Here is a 26,455-nt window from a genome sequence, read left to right as displayed (position 1 = left end):
AAGCTAAAGACAAAGACTGCCTTACAATAGTTGTACCATACTTAATTGTCATACTGTCTCTTAAAGTCTCTTAAAATGTCCTCTTATTACAAGCCAATTAATCTATTTGCTTTCAGTATGAAAGTCATCTCTTCAAAATAGTCTATAGTAGAGTGTAATTTGTTTCTCATCTTATTTGGGAGACAAGACAGACTAATAAGGTTCTTTCATCTTTCATTATTTATTTACTTGTTGGTTGGTTACTTAGTTCAGTCTTCCTCTTTATAATACTTTGATTGCAATGAAGAAGCAGAAAGAGATATCAAGGAATCAATCCCATTCACAATTGCATCCAAAACCATAAGATACCTCAGAATAAACCTAACCAAAGAGGTAAAAGACCTGTACACTGAAAACTACAGAAAGCTTCTGAAAGAAACTGAAGAAGACACAAAAAATACAAAAATATTCCATGATCATGGATTGGAAGAACAAATATTGTTAAAATGCTGATACTACCCAAAGCAATCTACACATTCAAGGCAATCCCTCTCAAAATAGCACCAGCATTCTTCATGGAGCTAGAACAAATAATCCTAAAATTTGTATGGAACCAGATATGATCCCAAATAGCCAAAGCAATCTTGAAGAAGAAAACCAAAGCTGGAGGCATCACAATCCCAGACTTTAAGCTATTATTACAAAGATGTAATCATCAAGATAGTATGATACTAGCACAAAAACAGACTCATAGATCAATGGAATAGAATAGAGAACCCAGAAATGTACCCACAAATATATGGCCCACTAATATAAAGAACTTCTCAAACTCAACACCCAAAAAACAAATAATCCAGTGAAGAAATAAGCAGAAGACGTGAAGAAGACTTTTCCAAAGAAGACATCCAGATGGCTAACAGACACATGAAAAGATGCTCAGCATCAATCATTATCAGGGAAATACAAATCAAAACCACAATGAGATACCACCTCACACTTGTGAGAATGGCTAAAATTAACAACTCAGAAAACAATACATGTTGGAGAGGATGTGCAGAAAGGGGAACCCTTTGCATTGTTGATCAGAATGTAAACTGGTGCAGCCACTCTGAAGAACAGTATGGAGGTTCCTTAAAAAATTAAAAATTGAACTATCCTATGACCCAACAATTGCACTACCAGATATTTATCCAAAGGATGAAAAAATGCTGATTTGAAGGGGCACATGTTCCCCAATGTTTATAGCAGGACTATCAACAATAGTCAAATTATGGAAAGAGCCGAAAGTCCATCAACTGACGAATGGATAAAGAAGATGTATATACATATACATACAATGGAATACCACTCAGTGATGAAAAAGAATGAAATCTTGCCATTTGCAACAACATGGATGGAACTAGAGTGTATTATGCTAAGTGAAATAAGCCAGTCAGAGAAAGACAAATATATGATTTCATTCATATGTGGAATCTCAGAAACACAACAGATGAACATAGGGGAAGGGAAGCAAAAATAAGATAAAAACACAGAGGGAGGCAAACCATAAGAGACTTAAATACAAAGAACAAACTGAGGGTTGCTGGATGGGAGGTAGGTTGGGGGATGGGTTAAATGGGTGATAGGCATTAAGGAATGCCTTAATGAGGCACATTTTGGGATGAGCCCTGGGTGTCATAGGTAAGAGGTGAATCACTGGGTTCTACTCCTAAAACCAAAACTATATGGTATGTTAACTAACTTGAATTTAAATAATAATAATAATAATAATAATAATAATGTTTTGAAATATATTATATTCATATTTGTAATTTTATTGAGTTACACTGTAAGTCCTAAATTGTGTGTGTGTGTGTGTGTGTGTGTGTAAGTTCTCACACTCAACGTAGTTACACATTCACTCATTAACAGACTACTAATGAATAACAAAGCACAAATTCTTGTACTTAATAATGAATTGTTATGACAATACATTTTTATTACCTTTATTGAAAATCAGCCATGCTAAAGGATTTTTAAAATTGTAATGGGGGTAGCACTGGAGGTACTTTAAATTAAAAGGATAATCATATATTCTTGTAGTAGGGTGACCCTATGTCTCATTTCAGTCAGTCTAGTCTTTGAACCTGTTGATCCAGTTCTGTCCTGTTGAGCATTTGTTCTGGTAAAAGTGTCCTTGTTTGGACGATCAACTACATGGTTACCCTATTTTTTTGAGATTACTCTGAGACTTTGAAATGTTCACATCTTTTGGTCTAATAATCCCTCAAAAATCTATTCAAAAAAATCACTGATGCAGGATGTACATTTGTATAATAAACATGTACATTATTAGATCATTCAAACTCACAAAAATGTAAACAATTTAAAAGGCAACAACTGAAGAACTGGTAGGTAAGTAAGGTTCATAAATGAATGGAATACTATGCACCACTTAAACATTGTTTCTAAAAATAATTGAGTGAGGGAGCTCAAAATATAATTTTAAGAGAAAAGGCAAAATATAAAATGCATTTATAACATAATCCCTTCTCTATTATATATTTCATACATAATACACACACCATTCATAAAAATAGAAATACCCAAAATGATGAACAGTTAATCTCTGAATAATGACATGAATAATATTTTTTCTCCAAATTTTGCTGTATTTTAAAATTTTTCTCTAATAATGCATCGCTTTTATTATCATAAAAAATAATAACTAGGAAAGCAAAAAAGAGAGAGAATCAGAATTCTAAAAGATCTGCTCTTTCAGAGTTTTGGCAGAGGAGAGACCAGTTTGAGTAAGCAAATGAAGCATAAAGCAAGAAGCATCTTTAAAAACAACACGGTAGGGGCGCCTGGGTGGCGCAGTCGGTTAAGCGTCCGACTTCAGCCAGGTCACGATCTCGCACTCTGTGAGTTCGAGCCCTGCGTCGGGCTCTGGGCTGATGGCTCAGAGCCTGGAGCCTGTTTCGGATTCTGTGTCTCCCTCTCTCTCTGCCCCTCCCCCGTTCATGCTCTGTCTCTCTCTGTCCCAAAAATAAATAAACGTTGAAAAAAAAAAATTAAAAAAAAAAAAAAAACACGGTAACATTGGTTAGTAACACAGATCACGTTCTGTGCTATTATCCTTTTCAAAGGTTACTAATACCAATAGTAATTCAAACAGAAAAAGTCTCTCAAACCAAGGTAGTATATAGTCTTACTTAAACTTAAAACAGCCCAACGTTACCTCGAGTATTACATTGTGCGCACTTTAAAAAGAAACATTATTTTATGGAATATATCTAAAGGATAGCAACTAAGACAACATTTTTAAAAACCTGAATGAAGTCTGATGAAGAATAAATAAGGACACTGGGAATGCTTCTTCTAAGGAAGAATGTAAGCAAACACAGGTTTTGTGTAATCTAGGGAAGAAAATAGCTAATGGTTAGAGCTAACTAAGGAGGAAATGGGAGCTTTCCTGAGGCAGTAAGTTCCCCCTTTCTGCCCACTTGGGGACTGCTATCCATTAAATACATGTAAGGTAACTGCTAAAGAATCTACTTGACAACCACTTTGGAATCTACTGTTATTTGTAAAGATATTCTCGTTAATCTTGTTTAAGAGTGATAAACTAAGCATCAGGTGGGTATTTAGATTAAGTGTTCTCTAATGAGCCCTCCAAATTGGCATGTCATGCCTTTAGATGTTCTAAGACCGATCCCAATGTGGGAGCAGGGGTTCTCTTCTGCACAACACCAAGCAATTCTTGGGACACTCTAATGGTACCCAAGAATTCAACTCAGTTCTGACACTAACTACCTGGAGATACCATCAGATTGCACAGGTTAAGTGTTCAGTCCCACAAAACTGCCACCACAACCCCCACCTCAGATGTCAGTTGCAAGCTCAGGCTATTTACTTATGCCTCTAATTGACCAGCTACAGACTGTAGGTTCCAACAATCTCCTCCTTAGGTTTAATTAATTTGCTAGAGGGACTCACAGAACTCAGGGAGACACTTAACTCACGTTTACCAGTTTATTAAAGGATATTATAAAAAAATGGAAATCAACAGCCAAATGAAGAGATAGTCAGGGCAGGGTCTCAAACCTAAGCTTCTATCTTCATGGAACTTAGGGCCTGGCTCAGTGACACATAGAAGCATTCTGGTCCCCAAGCATGGAAGATCTCTGGGAGAAAAAAAAACACGCCAAAAAGTTGTTCTCATGACTTTTTATGAAGGCTAATATAGTCATTGCCTAAGTCTTTGGTCATTGGCCAACTCAGCCTTCAGCCTCTCTCCTCTCCTCGGTGTTCAGGCAGTCAGACTGAAAGTTCCAACCCTCCAATCACATGGTTGGTCCTCCTGGCAACCAGCCCCTGACCTTGGGTAATGTCTAAAAGTCACCTTCATTAATAACAAGACACTCATTTCACTTTTATGGCTCTGAAGCATGTTCAGGAACTGTAGATGATCATCTGAATGGCCAATGCGAAAGAAGGTTTAAAACGAAGCACTGCTAACAGTCACTCAAAATAGTCAAAGGACACTGAGGAAGTAGGGCCTACACATGTATGTCTCTTGTTTCAATCCTTTAACACCATCAACTTTTGATTTTTGTCAACTGCAACTCCACCACTTCCTAGGACACATCCTTCTACTTTGAACTGAAATACATAACGCAACACATCTGTTAGCTAAATAACCAATTGTGTTACTAGGCAGTCAGTTTAAACTCTGCCAGCACCGATCATAAGTCTTTCAAAACAAATTATATAACCCTATGGTTTTTGCCTTTATAAGCCTGCACTTCCGTTTACAATTCAGAACACACTTTTAATTTCAGTTGACTCTGTGCCTCCTGGATTGCAATCCCTAGGACCTCAATTAAGTGCTTTTGGTTGCTTTACAGCTTCTTCTTATACACTTTTTTTTTTTAATGTTTATTTATTTTTGAGACAGAGAGAGACAGAGCATGAACAGGGGAGGGGCAGAGAGAGAGGGAGACACAGAATCGGAAACAGGCTCCAGGCTCTGAGCTGTCAGCACAGAGCCTGACGCGGGGCTCAAACTCACGGAGCGTGAGATCATGACCTGAGCCGAAGTCGGACGCTTAACCGACCAAGCCACCCAGGTGCCCCATTATATATTTCTTATAAGTTGTTACATCGCCGTATAATGTTACTATTCCTGAGATTTCACCCACGTTGCTCACATTTAGTTTTATAGCAAACTGTTAAGACATGGGTGTTCCATCATTAGTTACCGATTCTTCTCAGCTACTTCACTATTCATTAGCACTTGCACTAGAAGTGGAGGGGGGTGGAGAGAAGTTCATTCAAATGAGTTGACTCTTGTGCATGTTAAAAGTTAAAATGAAAGACTTTGTGCAAGAGTTTAACATCCCTGGCCAAAGTGCTTTATTAGTATTACGAGCTCCCTTAACCACTTTATCCCTATTATCTATCTCCCTTTGCATAAGATCTCTTCCATATGGTAACTAGGCATACCATTAAGGATTTAGAATATAATTGTGAAATCAGCTTCCCTGAAATGCCAAATCTATAACAATAATAACACGATAGTGCTGAGTTCATCTAGCTAGCCCAGAGTTCTGGTTTTATCACAACTGAATATACATTTTATAAAGGACTGATCTTTTGTCTTGCTATCATGGCTTCTAAGGTAAACATCATTCACCCTAAGCGAATGGACCATAAGTATCCCTAAGCTTCATTATTGTAGATTTCTGGGTAAGTTCCTCATCCAGAAATTTTATTTACAGAAAATAGACTACATTAACCAGGTGAGAATTTGCTTCTATTAACTACTGTAGTAAAACACACACACACACACACAACATAAATTATACCATCTTAACCTTTCCAAGTGTAGAGTTCAGTAATTATTAAGTATACTCACACTGTTGCAAAACAAGTCTCCAGAACTTTTTCATCTTGCAGAACTGAAATTCTATACACATTAAACAATATCTCCTTTCTCCACCCTGTTCCTGGTAACCACCATTCTACTCTGGTTTTAAGAATTCACTTTTTGTATATAGTTTTCCAATTTTCTTGTATTTCTTATATATTTGTGAAAATAGTGAAAAATGCACACTAATGTTTCATCTCACTCTTTTTTAAAAAAAATCAATCATTATTCAAATATTAGGTTTCCCTAAATGTCATAGTATATATTGTTTTAATGCTACACTAACTATAAAAGCAATTTAAAAGTAACAGGCATTTTTTTCGTATCATACCTGAAAAGTGACTGTTAGAAAAAAAATGCAAAAGGCATTTAAGCAGTTTTTCTCCTTAGTTCTGTTCAAATATAGAAGAGCATAATTAGGTAGACAAGCTGCATAACTCTGCAATACACTTCATCTCCACAACTCACAAACCCGCAGTAGTAACAAGCTTTGCAGTAAATTAAAATCTCCACTTTCTGAAAAAAAAAATTACATTCAGAAAGATGAAGTAAACACCAATTTTCTCTTTCCCAAGAATGAAGTGTATGAGGTTAGAAAAAATTTCTTTCATTTTTTTTTTTAATTTAGCAAGTTAAGATGCTGTAATAATGATGAGACATTCATTTTTCTCACCACCAAGTAATCACTTCCACATTAGTGGACAGCTTATGGGTTTGATTGCTTCAGTGCCACTTAATAATCCTGGAAAAAAAGCCAACATTTTTCTTGGGTTCTTTTTGTGAAAGAAAGAAAGAAAGAAAGAAAGAAAGAAAGAAAGAAAGAAAGAAAGAAAGAAAGAAAGAGGAAGAAAGAAAGGAAGGAAGGAAGAAAGAGGAAGAAAGAACAAAAGAAAGAAAGAAAGAAAGAAAGAAAGAAAGAAAGAAAGAAAGAGAAAAAGAAAGAAAGACAGAAAGAAAGAAAAAAGAAAATATAAGAAAATAAAGAGGAGGAAGGGAGGAGAGGAGAGGGAATCTAAGAAGTTACTTTGGCAATGCAGCAACTCAAGTATTTCACTTTGGATCAGTCTTCCTTTTTTGTGAACATTTGAAAGATAAATTTCTTTCTGGGGTGCCTGGGTGGCTCAGTTGGTTAAGCTTTTTGACTTAGGCTCAGATCATGATCTCACAGTTCATAAGTTCAAGCCCCACATTGGGCTCTCTGCTGTCAGCACAGAGCCCACTTCAGATCCTGTCTCCTCTCTCTCTGCCTCTCTCTCTCTCTCTCTCTCAAAAATTAATAAACATTTTTTAAATATAAGTTGCTTTCTTTCATTCTACCCTAAATTCAAAGTTTCTAAGATAGATCTCTTGATTCTACCCACATTCTTGAAATGATTAAACACAAAATCTTCTCTAAAATAAGTATCTGAATGAATGCTGCTTCTGCAAAACCAAGTTGACACAGTCAATGTCAAGATAAGACCAGAATACATACTTCTCAGACCAGGTAAGGAAGTAATGCCTAAAGTTTTCAAGATCTATGGAGAGAAAGCTAGTAATAACCCAGAAAGTCATGCAGGGAAGCTCAGTAGAACCTTAAATCTGTCAGTAAAGAAACAATAAGAGAGATGCCTGGTTGGCACAATCAGGTTAAGTGTCTGACGTCAGCTCAGGACATGATTTCGTGGTTTGTGAGTTCAAGCCCTGCACTGGGCTCTGCACTGACAGTGCAGAGCCTGCTTGGGATTCTCTCTCTCTCTCTCTCTCTCTCTCTCTCTCTCTCTCTCTCTCCCTCTCTCCCTCCCTCCCTCCCTCCCTCCCCCACTTGCACTCTCTTTCTCTCTCTCAAAATAAATAAACTTTAAAGAAAAAGAAACAGGGGCGCCTGGGTGGCGCAGTCGGTTAAGCGTCCGACTTCAGCCAGGTCACGATCTCGTGGTCTGTGAGTTCGAGCCCCACGTCAGGCTGGGCTGATGGCTCAGAGCCTGGAGCCTGTTTCCGATTCTGTGTCTCCCTCTCTCTCTGCCCCTCCCCCGTTCATGCTCTGTCTCTCTCTGTCCCAAAAATAAATAAAAAACGTTGAAAAAAAAAATTTAAAAAAAAAAAAAAGAAAAAGAAACAGTAAGAAAATAGATCCCTAAAAGTATTAAAACCTACTACAGAATCTGAGATAAAACCATTATCTCTTCATTTCTTTTTTTTTAATTTTTTTTAAAATTTACATCCAAATTAGTTAGCATATAGTACATTATCTCTTCGTTTCTGATCTGAGGATGTTCTTTTCAGGAGTTCTATTTGTCAGCACAGCTCACAGACTCACTATGTGTTATACAGGTCTTTTAACCAAATTAATGATTCTAAAAACATATTTTCCAGTTCATTGCAGGTACATCTCTAAATTACACTGGGCTTGCAAGTTGTAACAAGCACTATATCACATAGCTGTAAGTTTCTCCTACTCAACCTATTTTAAGTTCTGATATCAACCAAGGTAATAATGCGCATCACAAAAAACTATCACAGGTTTCAATACCTGTTTAAAAATATTCATTAATTCAAAGATCAAGAGCCCTAAGTGAAAGGCACTGGACTAGGTGGTGTAGGTGACACAAAGTTAGAAAACCATCCCTACCCTAGTCTGTTTTCAGTCTCCCCAGGATGACAGGGATAAAGAAATTAACAATGAAATTAACATTGAAAGAAATTAACAATGAAATCCCAAGTTGAATCTGTTATTCAAACTAGGATACTTTCAGAGTGAGAGAAGTGCTTCTAAAAATTAAGCCAAGATAACAGACATAAACAAGTCTGTCCAGGGAAAACTGGGACATACAGTTACCCTAACTATGGTATTCAATGTTTTGCAGTTTAAGTTTTTCAAAAATGTTATTTTGTTTTTTGACTAGAACAAAGCCATGAGATAAATAACACAACACAATCCCCACTTTTAGATGGGAAAACTAAGCCTCAGAGAAAGTAAATGAGTTACCTAAGGTTTACACAACTAATAAATGATGGGACCAGGGCCTGAGCTGAGATCTTCTAATTGCACATCTAATATCTTTCCACTCTAACACACTTGCCTCATCATTCGCTGTAACTACTACATATGCATATAAATTCTATAATGACAACTTGTGGGAAGCATTGTTCTTCTGATTATAATATATGTACAGAAATATAGGGAGAAAACATTTACCAGTTTGATGGCATTTTCACTTTCATAATAAAAATTATGTGGATAAATGAAGACAGACTAATCAAAGGAAACTATATGACAGAGCTGACCTACAAAAAAAAAAAAGATAAGAGCCAAAACAATTTCAAATAAAATCAAGAGTCTAAAGAGGGACATCCTCATCACTGTTATTCAAAATTGTCTTGTACATTGTAATGGATAAATATTGGATAAGAAGAGATAAAATCATCTCTTTTTCCTAATAAGACTGTTATAATAATAGTGACAATGACCAGAATTTTTAAAAATTGGTAAGATAGATTCAAAATAAATATTTTAAAACTCAGTAATATTTGTATTTTCCAGCAATAAGTTCTCCCTCCTACCAATCCCAGACTCCTCCAGACTTCTTCTCATTCCATATAGAGTTTTGTCCCCAGTTATATCAGATTTTTCCAGTCTTGAACAGAATACCTAACATCCTACTCTGAAGTGTCTGGTTTGGATTATTTCTCCAAATCCAGAGCTACGAACAGGACAATGATTTATTCTGTATCTGTGACCAATAGGACTTGCTAACATATTACTTTCAGGACAAAAGACTGCTTCTAAACAAAATTCTACCCTTAGTCTTAGAGCCACTGGCAACAAATTTCTGGATATTTTAAAATGGCAAATTTCTTTCAGTCTTTAAGAACGTATAACTACTGACATCCAATATCAAAACACTCAATGCAGACAAGGAAAAAAAATGTCCATGATAAAAGGATGCATGTGTGCTTTTTTGGGGGGGGGGGGGGTGGCGGGTGGGAATTGTCCACTTCACTATTAGTTCCCTAACAATCTGATATAACCTGTTTCAAATACCTCTTTCAGTCACTACAATCTCTTTATTTCTAAAATGACAGCAGTTTCTACAAAACTCAAAAACTAGTTGATTTATCAATGATATTTATGTGTCATCCTTTTAAAGAACACTGGTAACATTAAAAGAATTTCCATATCATTGCTGTGTTGAGATTTATTCTTTGAGAACTTGCATCTTTGTGTCTGTAATAGATACTTGTGACTCCCCTTGTGGGCTTGGTGAAGTGAGCAGCCGTGTGAAGAAGCCCACATGGTAAAGAACTGCAACAGCCTCTGGGAACTGCATTGGCTTCTAGGATCTGAGGATCTGTGTGGTTTTAGGACCACAGGAAATGGATTCTGACAACGACCTGAATGAGCATGGAAGTGGATTCTTCTCCAGTCAAGCCTCCAGTTGAGAAAGCAGACTGGCCAATACAGTAAATAAAGCCTTGTGAGACCTTGAAGCACAAAGCACATTCAAGCCATGCCCAGAATCCTGGCCCATAGAAGCTGTATGTGTTGTTTTAAGCCATTATTTGTAATAATTTGTTACACAGCATCATGAAACTAATGTATCTTCCAATGTCTCTGTCTTAGAGTAAAATCCCAAGTCATTTTCACAATTTGGCCCCTTGCTACCCACTCTAACTTCATCTTCTCCCATTTCACCACTGCAAACTTTGCTCTAGCTACAATGGCCTCTTTGCTTGTCAAATAGAACAGACTTGCCATATTTCCTATATGACAGACTGGCTGAGCCTTCAGCATTCTGCCTGGAATGCTGTTCCCAGATACCTGCTTAGCTCACAACTCACCTTCTTCAGGTACCTATTCAGAGATCACTTTGTTGGAGACAACTTCCCCTGAAAAAAAAAAATAGGAATTCCAACCCCCATTCAACATGCACTGCTAACATCTGACTACTTTATTTTCCCCACAGCACTCTCATATCACCACCTGATAGGTATTTATTCATTTATCTGTTTATTGTATCTGTCCCTGTACCAGAAGGTAAAGTCCAAGGGGGCAGAGATTTTTTGTTGTTGTTACTGTTGTTAACCTATATATGTGCAACATGTGTTAAATAAATAAATAAATTGATAGATAAGTTAACAAATTAATTAATCAAAGCAAATGCACTATTAAAGAAATGAGAGAGGAGTTAACAAAATGACTTAGTGTAGAAATACATTTAATCTAACAAATAGAATAGAAAAAGCATTCAGAACTATAACAAATTACAATTTCCTAACTCCTCATGATCCAGGTGGGAAAAATGATATATATTTTTTTTCTAATTGGGGCCTCTGGGTGGCTCAGTTGGTTAAGCGTCTAACTCAGGTCCTGATTTGACAGTTCATGGGATTGAGTCCATCAAGCAGTGCAGAGCCTGCTTGGGATTCTCTCTCTCCCTCTTTATCTCCCCTGCCAGCTCATGCTCTCTCACACTCTTTCTCTCAAAAACATTTAAAACATTATATACAGTAAACATTTAAATATATATACAGTAAAACCTTGGTTTCCAAGCATAATTTGTTCCAGAAACATGCCGTAATCTAAAGCACTGGTATATCAAAGCGAATTTCCCCACAAGAAATAATGGAAACTCAGATGATTCATTCCACAGCCCCAAAATATTCATATAAAAATGATTATAATAGTGTAATATAATAGAAAATAATAAAGAAAATACAAAATATAAAGAAAAATAAGCAAATTAACCTGCACTTACCTTTGAAAACTTTTGTGACTGGTGTGAGGGAGACAATGGAGAGGAGGGTTATTGTGTAAGACGACTTTCATTATCACCAACAGAATCACTGCTATCTTTTGGCTCAATGGAATCTTTTTCTGCATGGGGGCCATTGTATATGCTTGTACAGATGTTGACTACAGCACAGTATTAATAAACTCTTGTCATATACTGTATTTAATGTAACTGGCAATAAGGCAGCAGAGGAAAGGGTCTGTATCTGCAGACAGCCTGATCTAGAATGAAGCAAAGAATTCCTGAGCTTACTCTTGTATGGAAAAGCAAAGGACTGTCCCTACCTAGGTGCTTTGAAGTGACAAAAAATACCAGTTGTGGTAGTACCAGTTGTACCTGGTACTACCTGGTAGTATCTGGTAGTACCAGTTGTGGGCACCTTCCAATGTTCTGAAAAATCACCAATTTCTGCCAAACACTACAGCCTGAGACCGAGCATCCAAGCATGGGAAATGATCACCCACAATCCCACAGCAAGAGAGAGAGAGAAGAACCATTGGCTCCATTGTGATCATGTGACGTTCAGCATCATGTACTACTTGTATTGCAAGACACGGCTTATTTATCAAGTTAAAATTTATTAGAGATGTTTGCTCATCTTGTGGAACACTCTCTCATAACCAGTAACCCCCAATCCAAGGTTTTGCTGTGTATGTGTATGTGGGTGTGTGTGTGTGTGTGTGTGTGTGTGTGTGTGTGTGTGTGTGTATAGGAGCATATACACCCCCCACACACACACCCACATACACATATATTTCCTAATCATGGGAATTGGACTAACTCCATATTTCACAACAACTTCCACACAACAATGGAGCAATGACTAAAATGTTCTAAGAGAAAGAGAGAATTACTTTACTATTTTATACTCAATCAGATTTTCTCTTTAGATTCAGGCAATCGACTTTATTAAGCAAAAAAAAAAAAATCATAAGAAATATAATTTCTACAATAGCTTTATGAAAACTGAAGTTCTACCAGTCAAGAAATTGATGACATAAGGGGCTCGGAAATGGAAAAGCAAGAATGAATAAAATAAGTGTTGGTGGGCATTGAATCAATTTAAATAAATCTAGTTAGACAACTACAGAAATTTGCTAGAAAATATATTTTGAATGCTTTAAACTTTGACAAAGAGAAATAACATAACTGACAAAGCTGAAAGACTAGTGGAGAAGTGGTAAGAGGAAGTAAAAGGATATTAGAATATTTCCTCATAATTCACGAGGGAGAAAATTTATATTATCTCAAAAATTGAAGCCTGAAATTTTTTTAATGGCCCAAACAACTTAATTTATTCTTCATAATAATTTTAGTAACCTTAGATCTTTTCAGAATTGTTTTTACAAAGTTCTTCTGTAGATTGGCACAAAGTAAATATTTAGGCTTTGTGGGATGCACACAATCTCTCTTATGTTTTTCTTTCTTTATTTCTTCTATAACTCTAAAAATGTGAAGACCAACCTTAACCCCCAAGCTGCACAAAAACAGGCCTTAGGCTGAATTTGACCTGCCTGCTGTATTTTGTTGACTCCTGGCTAATTAACATTCCATTGTTCTTTCATTTCCACTGTAGAATGTTTTGATTCTGTTAAATGTAAGTAAAGCTGATTGTGGTATTTTGTATTTAAACCTGTATGATAATTTCTAGGGCTTCCACTTTTGGCCAAGATGTACCCAGCAGGTATAATTCACAATGTTTGACATCCAATCAAAAATTATCAAGCATGCAAAAAACCAGGCCAATATGAACAATAAGGAGGGGGAAAAAACCTAAATTAAAACCAACATGGAAATTACACAGATGATAAAATTTGTAGACAAGAACATTAGACTAGCTATTACAGCTGTATTCCATATGTTCAAATAGCTAGAAGAAAGATTGAGCATGTTATGCAAAAACCTGGAAGATATTTAAGACTCAAATATAACTTCTAGAAGTGAAAACTTCAATGTCTAAGATCTTTAAAAATATATACTGGGGGCACCTGGGTGGCTCAATCGGTTAAGCGTATGACTTTTTTGCTATCAGCTCAGCTCATGATCCTGTGGTTCATGAGATCAAGCCCCACATGAGTCTCTGCACTGACCACATGGAGCCTACTTGAGATTTTGTCTCTCCTCCTCTCTCTGCTCCTCCAATGTTCACTCTCTCCCTGTGCCTCAAAATAAATAAACATTAAAAAAATTTTTTTAATACACCAGATGGGATTAACAGAGATAAATGCTGCAAGAGGAAAAATTAGTAAACTTGTAAGTGTATCAGTAGAAATCACCCACACTGAAACACATAAGGAAAAAAAGGCTGGAAGATAAATGAACAAAGTGTCCGTGAGTTGTGGGAATATTTAAACTGATCCTACAATTTATTAATGTTCTGCTCATTGTTTAACTGAATCCTTGAGAGAGAGAACACAGAAAAATATTTGAAAATACAACCACCAAACTTCATCAAAATTTCCAAATTTGATGAAAACTATATTACCATATATGCAAGAAACTCAAGTAACCGAAGCGCAAGAAAAAAATGAACCACAAGAAATTGTTTAAAACCAGTGATAAAGAGAAAAACCTAAAAGCAGCCAAGGAAAAGACACATTGCATACAGGGAAACAAAAATACAAATTAAACCAGTGAAAAGCCAAAAGGTAGTGGGGTCACATTTTTAAAGTACTAAAAGAAAAGAATTGGCAACCTAAAATTCTAAACCTATGGGGGAAAAAAAGCTTTCGAAACAAAGGTATATACTTATTAAAATGGCTAAAATCTAGAACACTGACAAAACCAAATGCTGACAAGGATGCGGAGCAATGGCAACTCTCATATATCACTGGTGGGAATGCAAAATGGTACAGCTACTGTGGAAGACAATTTGGTTTCTTACAAAACTAAACTTACCATACAATCCAGTAATCGTTCTCCCTGGTATTTACCAAAGACGCAGAAAACTTATGTCCATACAAAAACCTATAAGGATATTTATAGCAACTTTATTCATAATTGCCAAAACCTGGAAGCTATCAATATGTCCTTCGGTAGATGAATGGGTAAATAAACTGTGGTACATCTAGACGATGGAATATTATTCAGCGCTAAAAAGAGCTATCAAGCCATGAAAACATACAGGGGAACCTTAAATGTGTATTACTGTTATATGATTCTAACTATCTGGCATTCTGGAGAAGGTAAAACTGTGAAGACAAAAAAAAAATTAAATGGTTTCTAGGAAGCAGGGGTAAGATAGAGACACAGGCAGAGGAGAGAGGAGTTTTTTTTAGGGCAGTGAAAATACTCTGTATGAAATTATAATGATAGATCTATGTCATTACACATTTTTACAAACCCATGTAAGATACAATGCCAAGAATGAACCTTAAGAAAAACCAAGGATTTGGGGTGACCATAATGTGCCAATTTAAGTTCATCCTTGGTAAAGAAAAAAAAAATGTACCATTCTTGTAAGTGATGTTCATAATGGGGGAGGCTATGCATGTGTAGGGGCAGCAGGTATATAGGTAATCTGTCCCTTGCTCTAAATTTTATTGTAAACCTAAAACTGCTCTTAAAAATAGAAAGCCTTAAAAAATATGACTTACTAATGATCAATAAGCACATGAAAAGAAGCTCAACATCATTAGTCATTAGGGAAATGCGAATCAAAACCATAATGATTTACCACTTCACACCCACTAGAATGGCTATAATTAAAACAGACAATAACAAGTGTTGACAAGGATGTGAAGAAATAGGAACCCTCATACACTGCTAATGGGAGTGTAAAATGGTGTAACTACTTTAAAAAATAATTTGTCAGTTTCTCAAAATATTAAATATAGAATAACCGTATAACCTGGCAATTCAACTCCTAGATATCTACCAGGAGAAATGAAAATACGTTCACATAGAGTTACACACAAATGTTCACAGCAGCCAAAAAATGGAAAAAAATCAAATACCCATCAACTAATGAATGTGTTTACACCTATACAACAGAATTCTATTTGGTGATTTAACACAGCAATAAAGTCCCAATACATGCTACAACATGGAAGAATGTCAAAAATATTATGCTTAATGAAAGAAGCCAGACACAAATCAATGCTATTTATATTATCCTAGCTATATGAAATGCCCAGTAAAAGTGCCATAAAGTAGATTAATGATTGCATATGGCTGGGGGAAGGAATGAGGATTTAGTACAAATGGGCATAAGATTTGTTCTTGAGATCATGGAGATGTTCTAAAATTAGACTGTGGGGATAGTTGCACAACTCTGCAAATACACTAAAAATCACTGAATTGTATACTTAAAATGGAGTTACAATATCTTAATTAAATCTAACCTAAGCTATTTGAAAAACACAAAAGTAAACAAAGACCTTCTCAGACATAGAAAAGAATTTATCACCAGCATACCTGCGCTATAATAATTGTGAAAGTAAGGCTTTCCTTCAAATGCAAAATGATATAATATAGAAACCTGGATCTAAACAAAGAAATGAAGGGGTGCCTAGGTGGCTCGGTCGGCTGAGCATCCAACTTCAGCTGAGGTCATGATCTTGCAGTTTGTAAGTTCAAGCCCCACGTCAGGCTCTATGCTGACAGCTCAGAGCCTGGAACCTGCTTCAGATTCTGTGTCTCCCTTTCTCTCTCTCTGCCCTTCTCCTGCTCGTGCTCTGTCTCTCAAAATCAAATAAATGTTAAAAAAAAAAAATTAAACAAAGGAATGGAGCAAACAGAAAATGATAACTAGTGGGTAAATATAAAAGACTTAATCATTTTTTAAATGTCTTTCAAAAAATTGTTTAAAGTGAAAATATTAACAATATACTGTGACACATATAACATATAACATATAACATATAACATATAACATGTAACAGGTGATGGGGATTAAGGAGCACATTTGCCGTGAAGTACACTGGGTGTTATATGGAAGTGTTGAATCACTATATCATACATCTGAAACTAATATCACACTGTATGTTAACTAAGTGGAATTTAAATAAAAACTTTTTTAAAAAGAAGTAAAATATATGAAAATAGCACAAAGGCCAGGAGAAAAGAAATGGAAGCAAACTTATAAGCTAACTATGTTATGGAAAAAGAGGACAAAAAGTGGAAAAAATAGAAAACAAATAGCAAGATGAAAGCTTTAAACCCAAACATATCAATACTAATATTAAATGTAAATGGTAAATTAAAATTAAATTAATTAAATTAAATTAAATTAAATGTAAATGGTAAATTAAAATTAAAATCCTTTGAAATGAGAGTTTCTTGTTGGGTAAAAAGGAACAACCAACTATATGCTGCCTATAAGAAATCCACTTAAAATATAGAGAGAAATAGATTAAAAGAAAAAGAGTGGAAAAGATATGCCATGCTAACACTAATCAAGATAATGCTGAAGTAGTTATATTAATATCATACAAAACAGATTTTATAGCAAAAAAATTCACCAGAGATAAACAGTTATTTCACAGTGATAAAGAAGTCAATTTATCAAGAGGACATAACAATCCTTAATGCTTATGTACCTAGTAACAGAGCTTTAAAATACATTAAGCAAAAAATGGCAGAACTTAAAGGATAAACCAATAAAATAAAATTTATAGTCTGAGATTTCAACATACTTACCTCAGTAACTAACAGAACAAATTGGCAGAAGGTCAGTAAGGATATATAACACTTGCATAATACTATCAACCAACTTAATCTAACTGACATTTACAGAACATTCTACCTGACAACAGACAAAAACACATTCAATTCAAGTAGACTCAGAATAATTATTAGGTAGAGCACATTTCAAGGAATAAAACAATCTTAATAAATTTAAAACAATATAAATCATGTAAAGTACGTTTTCTGACAACAATGGCACTAAATTGGAAAGAAACAACAGAAACATAGATAGCAATAACAGAAACATAGCAGAAAAATCTCTAAATGTTTGGAAGCTAAGTGGTGCTCTCCTAAATAACTCAAAGGTCAAAGAAGAAATCAAAAGAGAAATTAGAAAACATTATGAACTGAATAAAAATGACAATACAACATACTAAAATTTATGGGATTCAATTAAAGTAGCTTTTACACAAGAGTGCTATTTTGAAGGGGCACATGCACCCCAATGTTTATAGCAGTGCTACCAACAATAGCCAAATTATGGAAAGAGACCAAATGTTCATTGACTCATGAATGGATAAAGAAGATGTGGTAAATATATATAATGGAATATTACTCAGTGACCAAAAAGAATGAAAAAGAATGAAATCTTGCCATTTGCAATACCATGGATGGAACTAGAGTGCATTATGCTATGCTAAATAAGTCAGAGAAAGACAAATATCATATGACTTCACTCATATGTGGAATTTAAGACACAAAACAGATGAAAGTAAAGGAAGGAAAGCAAAAATAAATCATAAGGGAGGGAGATAAATCATAAGATACTCCTTGTGAGGAAATAAGTTCTACTTAAATAAATGGGTTAGAAAAAAGCTTAGGTCAGAAAGCTGCCGCCACCACGGGGTGAAAGTGCCAAGGATAGCTAGCAAGATATTATAATAGGATCATGAGTAACTTGTTACATCATCTGCAGGAAATTACTTTCTATCTGGCACCAATGTACCTTGATCACAAACTCCACTTGTCCCCCAGACCCTTTGCTTCTTACTCACACAAGTTAATGGTTACTATCTGATTGTTTTCTCCACATTCACGAGTATAATATCTTATTTTCTTCACATTCACCATGTGTGTAAGATCTTGAGAGCTCAATAAATACAGAGATGAAAACCCTGTTCAGGGCTCTTGGCTCCTCCTGGACATTAACCTCTCTCAAATTTAATTCTGCGTCCACTCTCTTGCTGGACAAGAGAGAACTCTGGACTCATAGTCTGAGACAACTCTTAAATACAGAGAACAAACTGAGGGTTGCTAGAGGGTGTTGGGTGGGGGGATGAGCTAAATGGGCACAGGGCATTAAGGAGAGCACTTGTTGAGATAAGTAAGCACTGGGTGTTATATGTAAGTGATGAATCACTAAATTCTATTCCTGAAATCATTATTACACTGTATGTTAACAAGCTTGGATTTAAATTTAAAAAAATAAAATAAAATAATAAAGTAGTATCTACAAAGAAACATAGCACCAAATGTCTGTATTAGGTAAAAGGAAAGTTTTCAAAACAATGGCCTCAGCTTCCACCTTAACTAAAACACACACACACACACACACACACACACACACACACACACACACACAGAAAAAGAATAATAAATTAAATCCATATTAAGTAAGAGAAAATAATAATAAAGATCAAAGTGAAAATCAATGATACAGAAAACAAAAATAGAGAAAAATCAATGAAATTCAAAGCTAGTTCTTTTGACATCAATAAAATTGATAAACTTGTAGCAAGACTGATCAGCAAAAAAAAAAAAAAAAAAAAAAAAAGAGAGAGAGAGAGAGAGATAAAATAGAATTTACCAATATCACAATTAAGGGTGGTATCACTAGTGTCTATAGAAATTAAAATAAGAGAATATTAACAATTTATGCCAATAAATTAAGCAATTTCGATGAAATGGAAAAATTCCTTAGAAGACACAAACTACCAAAGCTCATTAAAAAAAAAAAAAAAAAAAAAAGACATGAATGGCAAAGAAGTCTACTGAGTAAGTCAAACCTTCCTAAAAATAAAACTCCTGGCTCAGATATCTTTACTGGTGGGTTGTATGAATACCAGGAGGCAGGGTTGCTAGGGACTATGACAGAGTCTGTCAGAAATAGTATATACTTTGATCCTATTTTAATAAAACTATTTCTATTTAAGTACTTTCCACTCACTTCATATGGCTATGCATCCATCTATAATGTAGAGAATGTTTATTTAATAACAGATGCTATTTCTGAGTGGGGACTTAGCAATTTTCAGCTTTCTTCTTTGTAACTTTACATGAAATGGGTGTATATCACTTTTATAAAACATTCTAGTAGAATAATAAAATATTCTTTTGGAAAGTAATAGTGAAGCCCCAAATTAGTGTAATGTCATTAATATGTCACTAAAACAAGAGTATTTCAAGTAGAAATATTTGATCAAGTGATTAATTCAGCAGAGAGCTTGATAAGCAAGAGAGCTGAGAAAATACCATTTGGATTAGTAATTAGGAGATCAGTACACCTTCTACAAAGTTGAATGGGGAAGCCAAATTACAGGGTGTTAGGCAGTGAGTGAGTGGTAAGGCAGGAGAAAAAATGGTTTAAAGCACTTATTTGAGAAATTAGGCTCTGAAAGGATGGTATCTATACCCCAGACTAGCTGTGGGAGGAACTGGAAAATTGTTACTCTTTAACTTTACTCCTAAACAAAAAATTACTGGAACACCTAAGCCATCTAATCAATTCATGCAATTGTTAGACAATATCAGTGGACAGAGTACTATCAGGCCAACTTTCAAAAAGGAGAGAATGGGTTTCCTCATGTAGGGGACTAGAGACAATATGAGATAAAAAATTCTAGCTTCAAGAACAACTGAGATTATACTTGTCCTGAAAGTAAATGAATTCTTTTTTTTTTTCTACAAAATAAAGTGATTACAAAGGAAAAGAAAAAAAGGATATCTTAATAATAGTCAATTAAGCTTAGAGAACACTGTGATCAAATTAGCCTTACTGTATCATTCAGATTATATATTCTTTACAAGACTGTTTTGTATACATTAATGAAATAACTTTCTGATTTCTAAAACATATCTACAGAATTTCAAATTTTTCCTTAAATATGTAGATGCTTGAAATCACATTCCCCACCATATCCTTAAGAGTGGTTATCCTCTGACTTCAGTTTTTAAACAAGGAAATCAATAGGCTGATTTCAGTAAATGTAAAAAATTCTCAGGTGCATCCTATTAAAATTCATATCTACAGACATTTTTAAGATAACTTATAATTTGCCAAGCTATATTTAGACACCTTAAAAAAATTAAAACTCCTGAATGACCAGCAAATTCATACTATTTATAAATAAAAATACCCACTGTCATTTATCTGTTAAATAAATCAGAATTTAACAATTGCATTTCACCTAAATTTTCAATGTAACCACATATTATAGCTCAACTGAAAAGAGGCAGATGATTCCAATGGTTCTATATTTTTTGTTTACTTGATTTTTCTACTGGAAACTGAATCAAGAGAGCCAAATTAATCCTTTGAGCCTTCTCTTTGTATTACTATTGTTCATTGACAAACCTTCCACACAATCCCTGGGCTTTTAGCTCCAACCTGATTGACCTCAGAATGTTTAGCTCCCTTCATGCCCTTAGTAAGCTAGTTTTAAAATACATTGTATCCATGGGTGCCTGGGTGGCTCAGTCAGTTGACTTCAACCCAGGTCATGATCTCATTGTTCATGAGTTCAAGCCCTGGTCAGGCTCTGAGCTATCAGCACAGAGCCTGGAACCTACTTCGGATTCTCTCTCTCTCTCTGTCTCTCTGCCCTTCCCCAATCATGCGCTCTCTCTCTCTCTCTCTCTCTCTCTCTCCCTATCCATATCTATATTTCTTCTTTATTAAAGAATTATCTATAGGGGCGCCTGGGTGGCGCAGTCGGTTAAGCGTCCGACTTCAGCCAGGTCAAGATCTCACGGTCCGTGAGTTCGAGCCCCGAGTCGGGCTCTGGGCTGATGGCTCAGAGCCTGGAGCCTGTTTCCGATTCTGTGTCTCCCTCTCTCTCTGCCCCTCCCCCGTTCATGCTCTGTCTCTCTCTGTCCCAAAAATAAATAAAAACGTTGGAAAAAAAAAAAAAAGAATTATCTATAACGATCAGCATTTTAGTCTAGGTCATGATATATGGCTTTCTGGTAAATGATATTTCTCAGGCAAATACCTGCTCAAATTTCTTAATCAGGTACTTCAGAAAAGGGCAAAAATTCAGATCGAGAAAGGGTGTGCTGTTTCAAAGGGGCACATGCATTCCAATGTTTATCGCTGTGCTATCAACAATAGCCAAATTATGGAAAAAGCCCAAATGTCCATCAACTGATGAATGGATAAAGAAGATGTGGTATATATATGTACAACAGAATATTACTTGGCAATCAAAAAGAATGAAATCTTGCCATCTGTAACAACGTGGATGGAACTAGAGTGTATTTTCCTATGCGAAATAAGTCAGAGAAAGAAAAATATCAAATGACTTCACTCATAAGTGGAATTTAAGATACAACACAAATGAACATAAGGGAAGGGAGGCAAAAATAATGTAAAAACAGGGAGGGGGACAAAACATAAGAGACTCTTACAAACAAACAAAGGGTTGCTGGAGGGGTTGTGGGTGAGGGGATGGGCTAAATGGGCAAGGGGCATTAAGGAAGACACTTGTTGGTATGAGCACAGGGGTTTATATGCTGTGGATGAATCACTGTCCACCCTGAAATCATTATTGCACTACATGCTAACTAACTTGGATATAAATTTAAAATAATAATAATAATAAAGAATTCAGATCAAGAGATAAACATCTTTTTTTTATTATTTATTTTTGAGAAAGAGAGACAGAGCACAAGACGGGGAGGGGAAGAGAGAGAGGGAGACACAGAATCTGAAGCAGGCTCCAGGCACTGAGCAGTCAGCACAGAGCCCAACTCAGGGCTCAAACTCATGAACCACGAGATCATGACCTGAGCCAAAGTCGGAAGCTTAACTAGCTGAGCCACCCAGTTGCCCCCAGAGATAAGCATCTCAATTGCATATAAATGTTGGAAAGTCTCTTTTTTTACTGAAAAGTAAAATATGCTATTGTAAAAAATAGCAATAGCTATTACAAAAACCTATAGCTCATTAAGCCAATAACCAACTATTCCTATATCATCTGTGTAACCTTAGACTAACTATACTTATAGAATCTATCTTAATCGTTCATGAAATACTTGGCATTTGATAAAATTTGATTTTTATTTCCTCCTCTATCACTATTTAATATTTACCATTAACTAATTTTGTATGTCTATCTTCCATAAACAAAGAAAACTGGATCTGTTTCTGTAACAGGTTTCAGAGAGCAAAGTAAAACTTAAGGTCAGCAAAAGGGGAATGCATAGGCTCATTAAATTTAAACAAAGTAACACATCACAGGCATGGCTGGATCTAGGGGCTTGAAAATTTCATCAGGACTCATTTTCCATCTTTCCATCTCTCAGCCCTCACCTATGTTGGCTCTGTCCCCAGGAAGATCCCTATATACAGTGAAAAGATGGCTTTCCAACAGTTCTAGGCTAACTCTGTCAGTAAACTCTGTTTGCCTTAATTTTAGCAAAGGTCCATGGATAAATTCACTGGCTCTGAAAGCCTTGGCTTGGGCCACATGTTCTCTTTGTTCAGTAGAGGTTACACTCTCCCCTGGAGATATACACACACTACATGGACTAAAAATAGATGACATGTAGTTCTATAAGGAACATCAGGAAAATATTACTAAATGATTAAACACAAAAAAGATTATTTGTACCAGAAACTTAGATTTTTCACTATCTAAGGCTAATAGCCATATGATATACAGATCAAATTGCAGCCTCTACAAAAATACCATGATACTAATATCCTTTCATTTGGGGCTATCCGGAATTCACGTGTCAGAATACCCACCAGAAACCACCATGTTCCTATCTGATAAAACACATGAGAAGAAAAAAAAAATAGGTTCCTAATAAAAACATTTTGCGTTAAACAGTATTAACCTGAAGAAGGGAAAACAAAAAAGAGGGAAACTTGTTCAGATTCACTTCTTTGCTGCAGCAGCCCAGTGAGTAGCTTAAGGCAACATAAAAGTCTGATACAAGCAAAAAGCAAAAGAAAACAATCAGAAAACAGAAACAAATAACACTCTTGCTGACTGAACCAGAAAATCAGTTCAGGAAGAGGTCTGCTATTACGATGATTCACTTCATCCTTCTAATTCTTAAATCTAAGACCTCTTCACTCCCAACTACAAGATCAGTTCTGCAGCAAGATTTCTAATCCTGAAGAATTTAAGGACCCCAGATAAGCAATCCTATATTAATTTAGCCTTGCTCTCAGTCTCCTACTGACTTTGTTCCCTGGGCCTAATAACTGGATTCTTGCTACATTCCTCAAAATGAAAACCCCACTTGTGCTGCAATTCCAAGGCTCCCATGTTCCTAAGTTTCTTTTTCCATATGACCCCAACCCTAAAACATCTCTACTTCATTCATTCATTTTTTCAATAAATTTATATTTAGTGCTGCTAGTTTCTACACATTCTGCTAGGCACCATGGATATAGCATCATCACTGTCCTCATGTTGCAGTTATTGCCTTCCCAGACTCCTCTGATCCCATGCTTTCCCTATCCACTGGGGTGACAGTGGCTTTCCACTATCTCTGCTAAGAACTATCATCTTAATGCCTGACTTTATGAGAGCTCTAGAGAGCACAAACTACAACCAGAGGTGATGTACTATGTTTGTGCCCTCTACGTGCCATTATAGAGTCTGTCTAGATATAAACAAATCAAATTAATTAAATTAATAAATAAATTGTGTGTTCATGCATTTTTCAACACCCCAGGACAAAACTGAGAACAAAAAATTTTAGGGGATTTATGGCTCCCTCATTCCCTTTGGTATGTTTCTGATGTTCACCTATCTTCATCTGGTATTTCCTCCTCCCTTCAACCTGCTAGACCTGGACTTCACCCCTACCATCAAGGATGCCTTTTTAGCACTCACTTTTTAGCACTTTATGATCTTCATATGCCACTTCACAGTTCTGCCACTAAGAGGTGAATCTGTGCTCTTTACTAGGAGGGAATTTGAGATATCAGAAAGAAGAAAGCTATCTACTGTCCATCAAATTGGGTGGTAATAGACTAATTACACTGGATTGATACTGAGTATCAAGCTACAGCTTATAAAAATGCCTGACATACAGCATACAGCATGTTATAGTTCTAGAGAGGACATTCACACATATTACACAGCTGGAAAATCTCAGAGAACCTAAAATGTTAGCAAGTTACACACAAAGAGGGAACAAAAACCCAACTAGAGGGCTCTTTCCAAGTGTACTCAACACAAGTGGAAAATGAAACTGTCCCCCATATCTACGGAGGTCTCTAAGGAGCTCAACTGCATGATATTCTGATAAATGCTCACCCCTATTAATCACAAATCTAATCAGACCACACCTGATTTAAATCCTTCATGGCTTCCCACTGTTCTTGGTATAAAGAAAAAAAAAAAAAAAACACTTTTGAAAAGTCAGCCTTGTTTTGCATCTTTCCCCAGAGTCCCAAAACTATACCCCCTCAGTTTTCTTCACCTCAGCTGTCCTGCCTTACATTTTCCTGTGGAAAGCATCATGCTAACTCCTTCCACAGGTTCTTTGCACTTGCCCTTCCTTCTGAAATGCTCCTCCATCATTGCTCAGGAGTTAACTCCTACTGTTCCCATCTGAGTTCAAGCTTCTTCAGTTAATATTACTCAGGCCAATAAAGTTGTGTCCTCTTCCTTCAGAGCATTTATCACAGTTGTGGTATACTTTCTATATTAATATAATATTTGGAAACTAACAATCTTCTCCAATGAGACTGTAAAGTTCAGGAGAGGAGGAACTGTGTTTATTTTTACTCACCACTGCATCTACAGAACCAACTTACTATTTACTGTGTTTTTAGGCAGTTGGCACATTAGTGATTGACAGCAGTCTTTGGAGTCAGAAAGACCTGGCTTCAAATCCAATTTCCACATTTTACTAGTTCAGATAACTTTGGGATGGTTACCTACTCTCTTAAATCTTAATTTCTTCATTTTTAAAGTAGGAATAATATTAACCTAACCCAACCATACCTTAGATTAATTGTGGAGATTAAAAAATCACACAGTAGACAAACATAGATGCTTATTTCTTCCAAGGTCTACCACCATTCAAATATACAATTTATATTTGGAAGGAAGGTGAATGATGTTTTGAATTTAATTAAAGAGACCTGTCAAAATTATTTAAGTATAACCTCTACTGTGGGTCAGGTACCATAAAAGGATAAACTCAAATAAAATGTGTTCTCTGATGCAAGAAACCCTGAAGTGTTAGTGGGATGAATAACTCACATGATATAACTTGTGGGGGTAATTAGACAATGACAATCTGTGCTGTAAATTAAAAGATAAATTAAGGACTAAGGGAAGATCCTTGCACAATTAAGAAAGAAATTCTCCCTACAGCATAGGTTGAAATCATAATATGATTATCAAAAATGACAGTGAAACAGCACGACTCAGCAACTATAAATTCCATTCTGAGATAACCCAGGGGTCAGGCCATATGTCAAGGAAAAACATACACTCATATGCACACCCACTTCCCTCTAGTATCAATTAAATACATGCCAAATCTAGCTCTTATACATTTATGCTAAAACAATCTGATGACTTCAAGTAAGTAGCTCAGTCATCCAATTTTAATGGTCTTTTTAAATTTATCATCTCAATATTAACATAAAGACAAATATTATGAATTTATACTCCCTAACAGCCTCTTATATGTTAGATCATTGACTTCATTTTAGAAAGAGCAATGGTTATTTTAGATAATCAAACTTTCAGTAATTAAAAAGGAAGGCAATATAAAGTATGAATAATTTTATTCAGGTACCAAAATTTCCAATGAAAGGATTAATAAGGAGATTTATGTTTCATATTTCATTAATATAAATAGCTTTTGTAAGTAACATTATTTACTGACTAAATTTTATTACTGTCTT

At 35.6% G+C, this 26,455-nt stretch overlaps 1 protein-coding gene across 2 annotated transcripts in view; it reads right to left on the bottom strand.

The window, feature by feature from the left end:
- The window catches only part of IQCM (IQ motif containing M), a 461,312-nt gene that overhangs the window by 422,335 nt on the left and 12,522 nt on the right, over positions 1 to 26,455 (bottom strand). The window contains exon 1 of one of the 2 annotated variants that reach the window (XM_086704127.1): positions 17,305 to 17,372. The exons of the other annotated variant lie outside the window; for it this stretch is intronic. The gene's annotated coding sequence lies outside the window, so the exon portion shown is untranslated. Of the gene's footprint in view, positions 1 to 17,304; positions 17,373 to 26,455 lie in introns of those variants that run through there. 2 annotated transcript variants of the gene reach the window in all.

The sequence above is a fragment of the Puma concolor genome, chromosome B1 (assembly GCF_028749965.1).
Source record: "Puma concolor isolate L17-30 chromosome B1, mPumCon1.1.hap2, whole genome shotgun sequence".
NCBI lineage: Eukaryota > Metazoa > Chordata > Mammalia > Carnivora > Felidae > Puma > Puma concolor.
Note: the sequence above shows the minus strand (reverse complement) of the source record. Positions and strands in the feature narration are given on the sequence as shown.